At 39.9% G+C, this 17,972-nt stretch overlaps 1 protein-coding gene across 2 annotated transcripts in view; it reads left to right on the top strand.

Moving 5' to 3' along the window:
- Nucleotides 1–17,972, top strand: part of CDKAL1 (CDK5 regulatory subunit associated protein 1 like 1) — a 648,926-nt gene that overhangs the window by 218,353 nt on the left and 412,601 nt on the right. The window lies entirely within an intron of this gene.

The raw sequence follows: 17,972 nt of genomic DNA, 5'->3' as shown, positions 1-17,972 counted from the left end.
AGCAATGATTTAATTTCCATATTTTGGTCTGAAATCTTTCCTGATTATGTTCTTGGTGTGTTCATTCATACTTTGTTTTATTGGCATTTGTTACACTTGGGTTTTTAAAATAAATTCTAACAGTCTCTGAAAAGGTGATTGTGTTCTCTAAATTTGGTGAATCAAGGGCTTCTGTTACGCAGAGCTTAACTTGTAGATCTTCTGGTCACTTTTGTGAATGTAAACTTCCTCTTCATTTTGACTTCTTTCCCTCCATTTTGAAATGGTTCTCCTTCTGTCCCCTTATTTCCTTGTATTTCTTCCCAGTTAAAATAAGAGGAGCTTGGCTTTCCTTTTATAGCATGTGTCTGTCTCTGTGACTCAGTGCTTTCTTTTTTCCCCGTTTCGTTACTGTAGCTGTGTTGCTGCTAGTCATTCTCCTGCTGTTTACGATGCTGGTTCCCTCTTCACACTAATACGAAAGACTGCTAAAGGGAGCTGGGATTGTGATGTAGCAATTCAAGCTCCTGCTTGCCAATGCTGGTCTACTGTATCAGAATCCTAATTTGCTCTGCTTTCTGTCTACTTCCTTCTCATGTGCTTTGAAATCAGCAGACTGTGTCCTAAGGATTTGGGTGCCGTCCAGTCACCTAGGAGACTCGGATGGAATTCCAGGCTTATAACTTTATCCTGGACCAGACTTGGCTGTTGGTGACCATTTGGGGAGTAAACCAGCCTATGGAATATTTCTGCTTCTCCCTTGCCCTCTCTCTCACTTTGCCTTGTAAATAAACAATAAAGAAATAATTTTAAAAATCATTTAAAAAAAGATTGGCAGAGGTTTAAAATGTGCCTAAATTTCTTGAGTGGCATTTGATTGACTTGTGAATTTGTTGCCAGGGCTTCAGTGTTTGAGCATTTGAAAATTTGAATTTGTCAAGCCCGAAACTAGTGATTAAACCAAAATTTGGTGGTGAGGAGTCCAGCTGTTTTACCGCAGTAGGGCTTTGGTCTTTCCTCTTAGCCAGGGTCTTGTTATCCACACTGGCTGTTAGCTGGGTTTTTGTTTGTTTTTTTCTTTTTCATTTCTCTTCCTTGACACCTTGCAGTACTTTCTTTGTTAACTTCTGATTTGCTGTTGCGGATTGTGGCCTTCCTTAGTTCCCCCTTTCCTTAAGGACCTCTGTAGCTTCAACATAATGGACGTTACTTGCACTGTGATTCTTTCTCCTTCCTGGCATGAGTGCTCCATGGTGGTAGTGATTTTAGATTGTTAGGGGTTTGATAAATATTCATTTCTTGAGGTAGATAGTGATGGCATTTAACAGGCATGTGCTACATTCTCTTCATTACTGGCTTCCTGGCCATTGGACAACTACACTTACTGTCTCCCAAACAGTTCCTGTGGAAGACTGAAGTCAAATCTGTCTTGGTTTGTGCAGGATTTGTTGGCCTTCAATATTTCACAGCCTGTCAACCTCTTCTAGGTGAAAGCTATTGTGTCTCTTGCAGTCGACTTCATGACTTGTTTGGACCTGTGGAGTATCTGTCTCCAGTTTATGTAGTCTCCAGGTACATGTTCGTTAACAGCTGCCTCCTCCTCATTCCAGTGTTCAGTTGCTCTGAGCTACTTGACATCCTCAGTGGGTGAGGGGCCCCTCTGCTGGGTGGGGGCCATGGTGGCATGTTTTTCCTTCTCTGTTTTCCAGGTTAGGAGCCTTCTCCACTTAGCTTTATGTCTTTTTGATGGGAGGCTATTTTGTTCTCCCTCCAAAACTAGCTGACTGTATCCTCTGTCTTTGTGTATCTACCACTGCCCCTCTTTAACACAGTCGTGACATTTCCCACTGTATCATTTATACCTGGGTGGTGTGGAAGGGCTAAGTTTATTTTGGTGCCAAAAAATTTGTAACATCAGCTGTACGTGTCTTCCAAAGTTTTTGGACACTAAAGTAAACATACCTTTAGATTTCATTTTTCTGCAAACTTCTTTTCAAAGATTTATATGAAAGGCAAATTTAGAGAGATTATCTGGTAATTTACTCTCCAAATGGCTACAACAGTTGGAGCTGGACCAAGCTGAAGCAAGTAACCTGAAACTCCATGTGGTTCTTGCAACATAGGTGTGGGCCCCCTGACACTTGAGCCATCTTCTCTATTTTCCTAGGTGCATTAGCAGGGAACTGGATCAGAAATGGAGTAGCTGGGACTTGTACCAACATTTATATGGCATGCCGGTGTTGATGTATGCCACAATATCAGTCCCTTTTGCAACCCTTTTTTTAAAGACTGATTTTTATCGGAAAGATACACATAGAGGAGGAGAGACGGAGAAAGATCTTCCATCTGCTGGTTCAGTCTCCAGATGGTGCAATGGCCAGAACTGAGCTAATCTGAAGCCAGGAGCTTCTTCCAGGTCTCCCATGTGGGTGCAGACTTCCTGGCCTTGGGCCATCCTCTACTACTTTCTCAGGCCACCAAAAGGGAGCTGAATAGGAAGTCGAACAGTTGGGATCCCATTTTGGATCCCAGCGCATGCAAGGTAAGGGCTTTTAGTCACTAGGCTATCACATTGGGTCACTGCGGCCTTTTCATGTTCTTTCACAGCTTCTAGTAAATTGAAAGATGTATTAAAATTTTAGAACATTTGTTTTAGCTAATCAGTATAAATAGCATTGTGGGTTTTTCATGTGTATTACATGAATTTCCCTGTTCATGGGTTTAGAATATTCTCAAATGAAACTACGTTATCGTCCATTGAAGGCTCACTGGATATTTACTGTCACTCTCTCATCCTCTTGTATTTCTCACAGTAACATGTATGATTTACCCTTCCTAAGTAAGTTAGCAAATAGCGTGCAAAGATAACTTGCTTTGTGTTTCTGAATGGAGATGTGTTTCCACCGTTCCCTGACTGCATTTTCTGAGTCGGCTGCTGTCTTATCACTGGCTCTCAGATAGACGTATTCTGTTTGTCTAGTGTGTTGTCCTATAGCATCCTGGCTCCGAGTTCATTTTTAAAATCCACTTAGTGGAGCTTATTGCCTTTCTATTTACTTTTGAATGTTTGAAAATGTGTATACCCACAATGCTTTGGTCCGTATAAGATTATGCTTCTCATCAAGAGCTCAGAGCCTTTCAAAGTCTTCTTTCCTTTTGGATATGGGCTTACAAATTTCATATAAATTTTCCATTTTTTCTTAAGGAAATTGATTTCATTCCCTGCAAGTTTTATTACACATACTAGTGAATTATGCAAGTTGCCTTTAGACTCTACGACTGTTATGCTTCATTATGTTTTTAATTTAAAACTTAAAATGGACAGTACTTTACTTGCATTAGAGAGCAAAGTGGCACTTTCAGATAATGCTGTATTTTGATCAGCTGCATACTGCTTGTTTGGAGACGGTATACACAATGACTCTTCTGGTTGTTTATCTTCCAGAGTAATAACAACAGTAATAGAGGGATGGGCATTTGGCATAGTGTTTAAGATGGTTTTTGTGGATGTCCACATCTCATCCGAGTGCCTGGGTTCAAGTCCTGGCTCTGTTTCGATTCAGACTTGCTGCTGATGCTTACCTGAGGAGGCATCAGCTCAAGTAGTTTGGTCCATGCTACCCAGCTGGGCGACAGGGACTGTGTTCCTGGCTCTCACATTGGCCTGGCCCAGGCTTGGCGGTGCAGGGATTTGGAGAGAGCATCAGCGAATGGAAGATCTCTCTCTCTCTGATTCTTTTCAGTGTCTTTGCCTTTCACATAAATTTTTAGCAACCTTTAATAACTGTTCTCTATTTATGAAGTTGCTTTTTACTGGTTAAATAACACTTTTTTCTTTATACCCTCTGTTGGCAACTGTTTACTATGGTGAGTATATTAATTTTATTCTAGTTGATTCATTAGTGTACAGTGTTCTTTTGAGGTGAACAGTCAGTTTTCAAATACAACTATTTCCAGGCTTTCCCAGTATGAAAACAGTACAGAAAATAAACATGAATAGGTACATGCTTTGCTGATCTATCGATCAGTTATATAGACAAGACTGAAAGTCATGCATATTAATGTTTTCTGAAATTAACTCTTCCAACAGTCGTGAGAGATGTATTGCCAATGAGGAAAATCAAGCACAGTTTGGCTGATTCATGATAGGTGGGTAAGACAGAAATTCACCTGTTAAATCCTGCCAGATATGCTGGAAAGTTTTGAGAAATGAAGACTCAGCATCTGCTACAGTTGGCATGGAGGGCACTTGTGGCAACAGACACCTCATTAGAGGAGGATAGAATTTTGATGATGATACAAGGAAGGTTTACTAAGTTTTTATTGCTGCAGTAACAAATGCAGCAGACACCTATTCTTTCAAGAACACAAATTTATGTTACAGTTCTGGAATTTGATGTCTAACAGAAGTATTACAATACTAAATCCAGGTGGTTAGCTGGGTGATGTTTGGAGCCAGAGGAGGATAATCAGTTGCCTTGCTTAGTCAGCATCTAAAACCCCACCCACTTTCCTGATGCTCCAGGCTTCTTATCTGGCTCTGAGGCCAGCTGTTACTGCTTTCCTAATTACATCCTCCTCTGACTTTCTGACTCTTCCACCTTATGTGATTTCCCTGAGCCCACCTGGACCATCCCAACTAGCCTCTCTGTTTGAATCCTTGCTGATTAGCAACTTTGTTTCATCTGTAACTTTATTATTCCTTGCCGTGAAAAGCTGCAGAGGTTAAGATGAGAATGTCCTTAGAGGACCATTATTCTTAAGGAAATAAGCAAAAGGGTAGGAAGAGAGAAGAAAAAGAACAAGCGCAGGTAAGGACACTGCACATCACCTGGGAGGAGAATGATTTTGTCCACTAGTCCTGGGGTTTCCTGCATTCTGAGGAATTGTGAGGCCAGGTATCCGCTAAGTGGAGCCTGGGACTTCCCCATGCTTACTCAGCTGCTGCAGGATGCGGCGTGCCGAGGTGAGGGATAGTCATGGAGTGTGTGAGGAGGATTGTTCTGATGCCAGTGTGTGTTGATGTGGTGTAGGGACAGACTGGCAAGGAGAACCCTTAACAGTGTTCTTGAAGAACTCCTTGAAGAACCTGGTGGAAGGAGTGAGGGCCCCAGGGTAGTTTGGGGAATGGAAAACACGCATGACAGAACTGCTAATAAATATGAGCTTTGGCATAATCCAGGGCAGTTTTTGAAACCAGGGTATTGACAGTTCCAAAGACAGGCTGGCAGGAAGAAGAGAGGGCCACCCCTTGGATAGAAGAGAGTGGATGGGATACTAATGGGGAGTGGCCAGTGCCTGCAGGCAGGACGCGAAGATGTCCTCTATAACATAGAGGTAGTCAGGTGGTAGCATGTCCCTCCAGCTCGATAAGGAGGTACAGCACTGAGAACAGTGAGCCCTTTCGTTGGATTGTTCGAATGAAAGACTCGGGTGAAATCAGTAAGCTCTGACAAAGCAGGTTACTCTGCAGAAATAAAACCGCAAAATGTGATGTGTTCTTAAAAGAACAGGAAGATCTCTATCCTTGTTTAGAGCCAGAGGGTAGCCATTAAAATGCGAGGGGAAAAACAGGAACGGTAGAATTGGGAAGGAAGAAAGATGGTATTGTGACTTCCTGAAGACTGGAGTGGCAGACTGAGTAAGCAGGAGAACTCGTTATTTTCATCTCTGGGAAAATCCTGGCCATTTCACCTTAGCAGACAAAATGCAGGTGGGACATTTCATATGGCTTAGTTAACTCAAGCACAATCTTTTTTTTTTTTTCCCGGATGTTGACCTGAGATAGGGTCATTCACCCATCACAAGGACTTGGGGCATTCTTTTAGCCTTGGTTTCCTGCCTGCTTCACTTCCTCCTTCCCTCTCCTCCGCTAGTGGTTCCACCTAGAAACTATCTAAACATGTTAGATTCTAATAGATATTTGACCAGAAGTACTGGAGTTTCTGAAGAAACAAAATTTAAGGATTCTTGCCAGAGTATTTGCTTCTTCTGATTAAATAAGTAGAGGAGGTCGTAGTTCTGAAATATTTGTGTATCTATATTGAATTAAGAGAAAGTGTCCCCAGAGTCAGTAGTGGGGCTGACATCTGCATTAACCAAAAGAGAGCTAATATTTAATAGTTCAATGTTTCTCTGAGGCACAATTGAGGGGATGTTTTATTTTTGTTTAAAAATTCATTTATTTGCATTTGAAAGGCAGATTTTACACAGGAGAGGTATTCCATCTGCTGACTCACTGGCCTCATGGCCCTAAAGTCCAGAGCTGAGCTGGTTCTAAACCAGAAGCAAGGCGCTTCTTTCACATCTTGCATGTGGGTGCACCTGCTTCCAAGCCATCCTCTGCTGCCTCCACGGGCTATAAGCAGAGAGCTGGATCCGCGGTAGGGCAGTCTGCTTAGGAACCAGTGCCCATGTGCAATGCCAGTCACACGGTAGAGGATTACCCTGTTGAGACACAGCACTGACCCCTAGGTTTCTTACTTTCTAACCGTGGGAATGGAGTACGGAGACAGATGGTGAGGTAATTGTGTAGGGCATCGAAGTTTAAAAAAAAAAAATGGAAATTAGGTCATAAAGAGAATCTGAGTTTTATTTTGCCTTCTCCATCACTGTTAAAGTTATCAGTTCTGATAATCTTTTGGCAGTTTTTATCTTCCAAAGCCAAGATTCAGTTGCTACTTAGCAGTTTAAATATAAGTTCTATCATTTTGTAGATATGCCTATCGGGTTATCCCTGGTTTAGAGATTTGAAATCTTCCTCCAGGCTAAACACATCTTAGAAATACTGCCTCCCGCTGTAATATTCCACTGATACTTTCCATTCAAGACTTGATCTTTTCTTATTTTCTGTAAGTCGGACGTAAAAGGACAAATTTAGGAACCTTGTCGGGGAATGTAATTTTCTTTGAGGTTAATTACATACTTGAATTATTAGCACCTTTAAAAAGTGTGTATAACTCCTCTCCCCTACCCCTACCATATAACATCTTAGCTTTGAGAAAATAACATCTTAGCTGGAATATTTTTGCTTTCTTCCTGTACATTCTAGGTTTTACTATTCTCTGTTTCTGTGTTGGAGACAGAATCTCTCTGTAATTACTTGAAAGAGTAAATGAATAAGAATGCAGGTTTAATCCCATGTAGCAATGCCTCCTCCTCCTCCTTCCTCTTCCTCTTCTTGTCCCTCTTCTTCTTCCTCTTCCTCTTCTTCTTCCTCTTGTTCCTCCTCCTCCTCATCATCCTCTTGTTCTTGTTCCTGTCCTGTTCTTGTTCTTGTTTTCTTGTCTTGGGAAATCGGATTTACACAGAGGAGAGACAGAGAACTTCTGCCCACTTCCGGTTCACTCCCTAAGTGGGCATAATGGCCAGAGCTGAGCTAATCCAGAGACAGGAACCAGGAGCTTCTTCCAATTCTCCCAAGTAGGTGCAGGGTCCCAAGGCTTTGGACCTTCCTTGATTGCTTTCCAAAGCCACAAGCAGGGAGCTGGATGGGAAGTAGAGCTGCCTGGGCACAAACCAGCGCCCATATGGCATATGGTGCATGAGAGGCAAAGATTTAGTATTGGACTCAGTATGACTTTTTAAAGAAGATTTATTTATTCATTGGAAAGTCAGATAAATAGAGAGGAGGAGAGACAGAGATCTTCTGTCTGCTGATTCACTCCCCAAGTGACCACAACAGCCAGAGCTGAGCCAATCTGAAGCCAGGAGCTTCTTCCAGGTCTCCCATGAGGGTTCAGGGTCCCAAGACCTTCAGCTGTTTGCTACTGCTTTCCCTTGAGCCAGGCTACAGTCAGTGTTTCTGTAGGGACAAGCTGAATCCTTTGTCCACTTCAGCCCCTGTGTCTTCAGTGTGGGTGGATTAGGGATCAGACTGAAATCCCAGCATTACTGGTCTGGGCCAGTACTCCCCACAGTGTGTTCTGGGGACCAGTGCTGCTCTATGGTGAATGTGGAAGGAAGGAGCCAGCACTTGCAAACAGCACAGTTCAATGTTGCTATCATATCTTAATATTCACTCGCATTGTATTTTACACAAATACTGGTTTATGAGCAGTTGACAGTAACAATCTTGGTTTGTTCGTGTAGATTGTTGGAGAAACACTGCTCCTGGCTTCTGTGTTGCAAACTTCTTTCCCCTGTTTGTACATTATTTTAGCCACTCCAAGTGTTTTCCAGTGCTGCTGCTTTCACTAACGATGTCCTATTTTATCATTTTTAATCCTGTTAGTTAACCACAGGTGGTTAATAGTTGCTACTTTAAAAAGTGAAAACTTATTTCCACCTTGGTTATGCTAATTAGCAAAACCTCTGTTAGCCCAGGCTTAAAGGTAGCTGATCTCCTCCCAAGAGGTGGGCTTTCTGAGTCCAGCTGCTCAGAGTCCTAAGCTTTGGGAGCTTATATCATCTTTTGCAGTTCATGTCATGCTCTCTGCATTCTTCCTAAAATAATGCAAAGTTATCCTAACAAGACCTTTGCATAGCTAAAAATTGAGAGGTTATCACATCTGTTGGTTCTTCCCTGAGGAAACTATGGAGTGGTTACAGTTCCTGGTCTCCACCCTACTGGAGTGCGGGCTCCTGAGCTCTGTTTTCTGAGCCTAGAATCTGATCCCAGTCCATTCTGGAAAGTGCAGGAGTGCTGGGTAAGGGCTGGGAGCCAGGTGTCATGCAGTGTCACTCATCTTGTCAGTTTCTAGCTGCTTGAGTCAAATGAGATGACTTCTTCCAGGTGATCTCATCTCACATAGACCCAGTGTCACCTGCATTATGTGTGGCCTGACACATTAGTAAGTATTTTCTTTCAAAATTGGATGTTATATCCTACATTATAATCCCCCGTTCTTCAGTGCCCTTTCTCCGCTTCATTTTTCTTTCTATCATTAGGGCAAAAAATCTGCTGGGCTTGTACTATATCTTACTCGTCATCAGTTCTTTGGTTGATAAGTGAATGCCTGCTAGAAGTTAAAAAATAAAAGCCCCCTTTCTCTTAAAATCTCCAGTAGCTTTTATTGCTGTGTCCTTTCACACTCTCCCTCCGTAAATAGTTAAGTATATCCGTGACACCAGTGTTGCTTAAATGCTGAAAACATTTTCTGACTGAACTGGCATATAGTTTGAATTCTCTTGTTCTAGATGATTGTTTTGCAAGGAAAAAAAAGTATGTTAATTTGGACTGTGAATGAAATGAAACTTAAACAATTAAATGTGTGAAATTGAAGTATTTATGGCAAATTTGGGCTTGTTACAACAGTTTCACTGGTGACTGTAAAAACTAGTGGTCCTGAAACTTGCTGCTTTTTGGATGTCTACAACGGAATCCCAAAATATCTCCCTTTCCCCTTAAATATTGCACAAATAAGATTTTAAAGTGTTGTTTATTTTCAGTGCATTGTAACACTGCTCTTGGAAAGATAACTCACAGCAACAGTGGATGGCACTGTTGGCTTGTACCTGTGATGCGATCATCCTTAAACTCCAGAACTTGGAAATGCTGGCTTAATACATTTCTTTCAAGAGAGCAGCTCAGCTACGAGGTATAGACAGCACCAGGCTGGGGAGTTAATGCTAAAATTCAAAAGTTGTTCCTTATGTAATTTTTATTTTAAGTAAGCTTTTAAAAAGAATAAACAATTTATGTAGCTAATGTTACAGAGACATCATAGAATGGGCTTCAGAAAGTCATTGCAAGTTTTAGCATGGTATAGGATTCGGTTGCCCCAACTGAAAAGTGGATTTTTTTTTTTAGGTAACGCAGTTATTTGGTTTGAAAAATGAAGAATAACTTTGAAGTTGGATGAAAAGCAAAAACTTAAATATGCTCAAGTTTAGATACAGCATTTGGAAACTTTAATTGAGTGATAATAGTTAACACATTGTTCATGTTGGTTCATAGATTTAGATGTCATTTATATTAATCTCAACTTCAAGTTGCTTTTATCATTTTGTAAATTATGCTTATAATTAAAAATAAACATTTCATAATGAAAGATTGCTGTTTAAGAGAAGTAAAGAGCCCAGCACATTAGCCTAGTGGCTAAAGTCTTTGCTGTGCATGCGCTTAGATCCCATATGGGTGCTGGTTCATGTCCCAGCTGCTCCACTTCCATCCAGCTCTCTGCTAGTGGCCTGGGAAAGCAGTGGAGTACAGTCCAAAGCCTTGGGATGCTGCACCCATATGGAAACCTGGAAGAAGCTCCTGGCTCGCTGCTTCAGATTGGCTCAGCTTGGCTGTTATGGGCACTTGTAGAGTGAACCAGTGGACAGAACATCTTTCTCTCTTTGTCCTTCCTTTCAAATAAACGTAAATGAATCTTGCAAAAATGATACACTATTTCTGAGAGAAATATAGAAAAAGGAAGGAAGGAAGAGGAAGGAAGAAAAGAATCCTACTTTCCAGTTTTCAGTTTTGATTTAACAAATACAAAGCCTTCCATGACTGCTGAGGGTGGAAAATTAAGTTCTTTTGATGCTTGCAGTTAAGAACCACACAGAATGGGACGTGGAACACACACAAAGCACCGTGATTATAATATAGCATTATAAGAGCAATAGTTCAGAAATGAGCCGTTATCTTCGGATCATGATGGATAACAGCTGAGTTAGAGCAGGCTGCCATGGAGAGAACTATTTAAACAGTATCTTACAATTTATCTCAGGTGATTTCAAAGGCAATTTATGTAGATTGAAAAACACATTAAGAGTGATACTGAGTTATGAAAGACCGTGCCTTTCACAGAGAACAATGACTGGGTCAGTGTGACAGTGTTTTGACTAAGGGAATGACAGAAGAAAGCTTTTAAAACAGCTTGAGATCTGCTCATGATTTGCTGTGACAATGTGAAGAGCAGCCAGGACACTAATTGGAGCGCACCTGGGATGCGGACATTGCGGGTAGAGGGTCAGCATCCATGCCCCGGCATCTGCCCACCCTTGGCTTCCTGTGTCGTCTTTCTCTCTTAGCAATCTTTTACTGGAATGAAGGTGCGTGTAAAGAGTTGCCCTTCGAAGTGCTTTGATTGGACATGTGCAAAGAGCTGACATCTCTTGGTTTTCCTGTTACCTCAAGAAAACTTGTTTTCCAGCCCTCTCAGGAGGAAAGAAACCTCAGGATTTGTGCAGCCCAACTGTAATTGGGTATAATTGGATACACATGTGATGGCAGATGACCGCCTACCCATTTTCTCCAATACAAGGATAATATATATCCTATATTTATTTTTGAAACCACTGGCTTTTATTTTACTACATCTCAGCATGGTAGCATCGGTTTTATTTTTTCTAAGCCTGACAAAGCAGAATGTTTTGTTTGGTTTTTTAAAAAGGCAACAGTGCGTGCAGTGAAGACCTCATTGCCTTTCTCTGATGAAGTATTCTCTGAGGAATGTCTGTTCTATAAATTCACTGAGGAAACTGGGTTGAAGGCGAGGTCATTGCATGCAATGCTGGTTTCAGTTTTAAGACACTGCATGGAGTTTGGTGATTTAAATGTATATTTCAGACAATCTTTTTTTGAATTTTACCATGAAAAAAAATGCATGAAGACTTTCGTAGCTTGAAAAATATGTTGCCTGTCTATAGTTTTCTGTCATGGCTCTTAGGGAAAAAACACAGGTTGAAACTGGATTTTGAGTATTTTCCCCTTTCCAATTTCTCTTTTCCTTCTTAGTATTTGCTCCCCTGTTCATCTGTTTTTTAGAATCTAACAATGTTAGATTTATATTTTGGGAGACCTTTGTTAAAACATTTTATCAATCAGGATTGAGGGGTTTGTTTTATTTGTGGGTTTTTTCACATGTTTTCATGTGTGTTCTTCACTCAGGTATTGAGTATTTATTGAACCTCTCTTTTTTAATCAGATGCTGTATTAAGTGCAATAGAACAAGTAAGACCTACCTACTGCATCTTTGTTCCAAAAAGCCTGGCCATCTAGTGTAGTTGTTGCAGATAATTTCGTTTTAGTCTTGTAAACTATATGGTACCCTATATGTAAAGTTGTGGGCCTAAAGATTACCACAGGTAATGATAATATGTAAAATAGGAGTTGTATGGTATGACTGCTAAAGTTAGGCTTGTCACTAATAACGGACAGCATGTGTGTGATGTTAGTTTTATACCTTGTTGGTTGGTTGAATGCCGTTCAGCTTTTAGTCACCATTGTCATGCACTAGTTTCACTCTGGAGTTCAGGCAGCCCAGGTTGTCTCAAATGCTGATTTTGTGCTTACTATATCAAAGCAAATGTCTCTGCTTTCATTTTAACTTTAAAATTAAAAAAAAAAGTTTTTATTTGAAAGCAGAGATGCAGAGAGGGAAGGAAAGATTTTTCGTTCACTGGCAGATGGAAGTGGCACTCCTGAAATGGTGGTCATGGCCAGAAGTGACCTGGCAACTCCAGGAGCTTCCTTCCCACATGGATGCAGGGGCTCAAGGCTTTGAGGCCCAGAGCTGGGTCAGGCTGAACCCAGAAGCCAGGAACTGCCTTCATTGGCTGCTTTGCTGATGTATCAGCAGGAAGTTGCACTGGAAGCAGAGAAGCTAGGGGCCCAAACCTGTGATACGGAATATGAAACATTGGTGTCCAAAGTCGCATGTTAGTCAGCACCACAACACTCACCTGTAAGTGCAGAATTTTGATGGCTGTTTAAAGGCTTACATGGTGATTGCCTGCTGTCTGATGTCTTGACTTGCACTTACATAGTTTGCTTTTTGTAGTTCTTCATCAAATAATTAATTTTCTTAATTTTACTGGAGTTTTGTTGCCCAGATGTTCTATTTGGAATGTAATGGTATCTTTTAGATGACTTTAAATGAAAAATGCATATATATATTTTTAATTTGAAAGGCTGAGAAGGGGAGAAAGGTATTTTCATCTGCTGGTTCATTTCCCAAATGGCAGTTCAAAGCCAAGAGCCAGGAACTTCATTTGGGTCTTCCAGATGGGTATAGGGATTCAGAAACATGTGCCATCCTCTGCTGCTTTCCCAGGTGCATTAGAGAGCTGGATCGTAAGTGGAGCATCAGGAATTTGAACCAGTATCCATATGGGGATTCTGGTGCCATAGCATCAAGCTCCCCGCTCCAAGTTCTTATGATTGTCCAGAATGAGCTATGGAGAGAGGAAATACCAGTGTTTCAGTGGCTGTTTCTCAAGTTTTTATTTTTCTTTCATGCCCTATTTTATAATTCAGTGTGACCATCAGTAAAATATTTTCTTGATACCCCCACAAATGCTTATTTGAAGCAGTGTTAGTATAGGGTGCCTAATTTTCTCAGTGGTGGTGCTTTTTATTTCAGTACTGCTTTGCTTATATAACAAAAATTGTTGAACCTGGACACCTCTAGATCATAGACTTCAGTTGGTTGATCTTTTTATAACTATTTTGTGTTCTTATATCCCTGTAGTCTCTTGTTTTAAAGTCATTGCTGTGTCCCCTTGACATTTTGCCGTCTTCGCCTTTTGAATCTATACTTCTCATATTTTTGTAGTAATTTTTATTAAACTCCTCCTTGTTTTAGTGTGGTAAATGACGGAACTAGCTCGGTTTCAGTGTATCTAGTATAAATACATAGTCTCGTTCTTGACAGCATTTTCTTGGTGGCCTACATACTATACCCATGTTTAGGAAATAAATGGTTGATTAAAAAAGTAGTTTATATTGGCTTGGTTTGGAAAGTGTATAGGTGAAGAGTGCCAGAAATCGTGTCACTGTTGTCGGTAATGTTTGTTGAAAGAAACAAGACAACATTATATTTATTGTCTTGTATTACAAGGAGTGGAAAGCCATTGTTGAGACTTTTTTTGGAGTGTGAGTATTCCAAGGAATTCCAGGCTTCTTAGTATGTTGTGTTCCTCTCCTTTTCACAATGTATTGCCCTTCTCTATTTCTGCTCCTACCATGCACTTTCCTTTTATTCCGATGTTTGTGATTAGATCCCTTGTATGTGATAGTAATTAGCATATAGAAGCTCTCTAGAAAATACTTTCTATGTCTCAATTTGCAAATACTGGTGGTATAATGTTGTTGCAAAGTCACACAATTTTCTGAGTCTTGACCTGGGTGAACGTCCTAAAGCATTCCTTATTTACAGTGAACAAGCTGCTCTCCTCAGCATCTGAAGTGATAATAGCTGTGAACTGTCCTTGGGAGAGTTGACAGGGCGTCACAGCTCAGTTTTCTGTAGTCATCTTTAGAATACTAAGAATGGCAGATTTATTCAGTTGCTTCTAATAACCCTCTGAGGTTGATTTTTCCAAGAATTTATTGTCATGCATTGACTTGATTTTAGTGCTTTAACATTTATTTAGTGAGATTACAAAGCTTTCTTCTTACTAAGTTGATGTAAAGATGAATAGCTTACAGTGAATTTGTTTTGTTTGGGGAAAGAAAAATAAAACATTAGCATGCAGTAGATTTTTCATGTTGTTCTATTTTTCTCAAAGCATATACTGCCAGCATGTTGAACTGGCTGTTGTGTGGGCTTGCATATGAAACTTGCTAGATTTTTGACACAAGATTCAAGGCTGAGGGACAGAGACTGGAACTTGTAGGTCGAGTGTGATGAGCATGAACTTGGTCTCTTCTTCTGGCATTTGTGAGTTGGCACTGTGTTTACCTAGGGTATGGGATGGTGGTGCCACAGGCAGCAGCTCTGACCTGTTATTCCCTGCACCGACCCCAATCATATTCCTTGATACTGGCAATATACAACAAGAAGCTGAAATAGAATCTTTTTAATTTATATAATTGTAAATATACAGTATTTACATATAAATTTTAAAATGTGTATGATGTGTATATATATGTCAGAACCCTAATCAGAGATGTAAGTAACCACAACAGTGTTCATGAATTGGAAGAATACATGTAATAAAGGGGTCATTTCCCCATGAAATAAATACATACACATATGTAGTGATGTATATATATATATTCATATTTATATTTTAGTGGTTTCAGTACAGATTCCAGTAGGAATCCTCTTATAATATTGGGTAAGGTAATGCTAAATTTTACACAGAAAGGCAAGGAAAGTAAAGTAATTTAAAACAGTTTTGAAAGAGAACACAGTTGGAGATATTACACTACCCTATTGTAAGACAATCTGAAGTAATAGTAACCAAGGCAGTATGGTGGTATTGGAGGGACAGGCACACAAACCTCTGGAGCTACAGGAATCCCGCTCGGACAAGGCTAGTTTTTGACAGATATAAAAGTTAGTTCTCGGGGAAAGGATGGGGGACAACTGTTTTAATTGTGAGATAATAGATACACAGGTAGAAAAAAGAAAAAATCTGACTCAAACTTTCCATGTATTTTTTTTTTTAAATTACCCAGAAGAGATTAATTATCAAAATGTAAAAGCGTAAAGGTTGTGGAATAAAACATAAGGAAATTTTTTGTGACCTGTCGTTAGGTCCGGAGTTTTTAGACATGACACCCAAAGTGTGAATTGTGTAAGATGGGATTCATCACTGTTACAACTTCAGTTGTCTGTGAATGATGTTATTAAGAGAATAAAAGTAAAATTCAGTTGGAAATGAGATAACCAGCATGGATTTTATCTCAAATATATGATGAGTTCTAAAAAAATAGGAAAAGAAATGACTTGAATGGGTGAAATACTTGAACAAATACTTCACTGAAGAGGAGAGGACATACAAATCACAAATGTATACAACATTTTTCAGTATCGTTACTATTGGGGATACTAAAGCTCACCTGTAAAACTGGCTTTAATAAAATACTGAGTGTACCACATACATACTGATGAGTTTGTAGAATAAGTAGGATTCTTGTACATTGTTGGTGGGGATTCCACATATTGTATCCACTTAGGAAATAGTTTGAGCAATTTAGAACGTTAAATGTCTACCTCGCATAACCAAGGTTCCAAATTCGTATGAGAAAAATTCAAGTTTGCACAAAGCCTACATTTGAGTGTTACAGCAGTTCTTGATGGTTTCAAATGAAAAACAGCTCATAGTCTTCAGGTAAATGGAAAAATAAACTGCTAACATTAATTCAGTGGACTGCTGTTGAGCAATGGAAGGAAAGGTACAACTGATGCCCTCACCATCTTGGGTCAGTCGAATAAGCCTTATGCCAAGTCAAAGAAGGTGGCTATACAGAGTTATCTATATGTATAATTGACTATCTATAATTATATGTGTATCATTCAGTGTATTGAATTCATAGAAAATCTTTCTGAAAACCACTTCTACTATATATATATATGGGTATTTTAAAGAAGTTAATTAAACCTGCAAAGGTAGAGAACCAGGGCAAATTGAAATTATTTCAAATAGTTTGTCATCTAAACAGGCAACAAGGTCATCTGGACAGGGAGGGGAGACAGATTTGAGTGTGTATATTTGAGAAGAGCTGAGCTTCAGAACAGTTGCTGAAAGTTAAATAAAGCATTACTGGGTTTGTCCGCAGGAGTCAACAGAATAATGTCATCTCTAAGTAAGAGAGGAAGAATAATAAGACAGTTAAGTGACAGAATTGTGCTGTGGCTTGACTTATTAAATAGAAATCTTTAATCACTTGGTGTCATTTCCCATTAAAGAAAACTGTTTCATTTTGGTATATCCTGCCGGTCTCCATTTGTTGCTTGGAAAACAACTTTCAGAAGTTCCATGGTGCTGCCAGAGGTTAAAGGGCAAGGATGAAATCTTGTTTAGAACAAAATGTCAGTCATGGAAGAATGACTTTGACTCATGGCTGAAAAGTGAGCAAATGTTGATATAGTACCGCTGTCTTCAAGAACGTAAGACATCAACCTGGTGTTCTGTCTTGCTGGTTTTTTGTGTATACTCTCCAGGTTTTTGTTTCTTGGCTTCTGAGGCAACTATTAGCACATGGAGGAAGCACTCAGTGCTACCATTTTTGTAACTGTTTACATTTAGTAACGTGGGCTTTACACATTTACCTGGTGTTCCCCATATACACCTTTGACAATACAGTTAATACTCTTGAATGCTTGCTTGTTTTGAGGCTCAAGGAAGATGATGGAAGATCCAGTGCAGAAAATGGACTTTAGCCCAACTGGTGGTTTTTGTACAGGTTTATTAAGGTCATCCTCACAAATCCTTTACTATGTCATGTACATTGATCCAAGAGTTACATTTCAGTTAGTAATTTTTCACGGATTTTAGTTTATGTCCGATGACCACCCTGGACCTCTTGTCTGAAAATTAGGAAAAAGACACATACACCTAACATTTCGAGTGCAAGTGGGCATTTAGATGGGAGTCAGAGGGCTGTTAAAATGTGTGCATACCCACAAGAATCTGGAGACCCATATTAAATACTTATGGCTTAGGAGGTGCTATTTATGATTTCTTTCCTGTTTGATACATTCCCTATTCCCTTGGACTGCCCAGACTTCTAAGCCGAGGATTTGTGTTTTACTTCTAAGGAGTCTCTGTTTCCTGGGCTGATCCACTTAAAAGGCTTATTCCAGTCTCCTTTTTTTTTTCAGTATTAGACACAGCACTACAGTGAGTTGTGGAAGAGAATCTCCGACTTCTCCACTGCTAGAGTAACATTATTTCTTCAATGGGAAGGCCTAGTTCCATTCATCTGATATAAAGCCCCTCTGCTCTTCTCTGGCATTATATATAATCTCAGCTTCCAGCCTAACAGTTCCTGGAGGCTGGTTTCTCTTGGTTCCTATTTCTGTCAAATAAATTCATCATCAAGGGATGTTTAATAGCTCAAAATGGGTCATCTTTATTTGTAACAGTGAGAAGTACTACCCTGCTATTGTGTTTGTAATCTAGATCTATGTTTGAGGCAATGAATAGAAGTATAACTCATATTCTGTATTATGGTCTTTAAGGCTTACTTAAAAAGATCTAAAGCAATGTAGCAAGCACGCTTATATTTTCTAAAATTTTGATGCAGAAAAATTGAAACAGCGATGTTGGAGACCATGTATACCCACAGTGAAGTCTATTTTATTGCCCTTACTATGTCATAGGTC

This window comes from Ochotona princeps, chromosome 1, assembly GCF_030435755.1.
Source record: "Ochotona princeps isolate mOchPri1 chromosome 1, mOchPri1.hap1, whole genome shotgun sequence".
Lineage (NCBI taxonomy): Eukaryota > Metazoa > Chordata > Mammalia > Lagomorpha > Ochotonidae > Ochotona > Ochotona princeps.
This window is presented reverse-complemented; position numbering and strand designations above follow the sequence as displayed.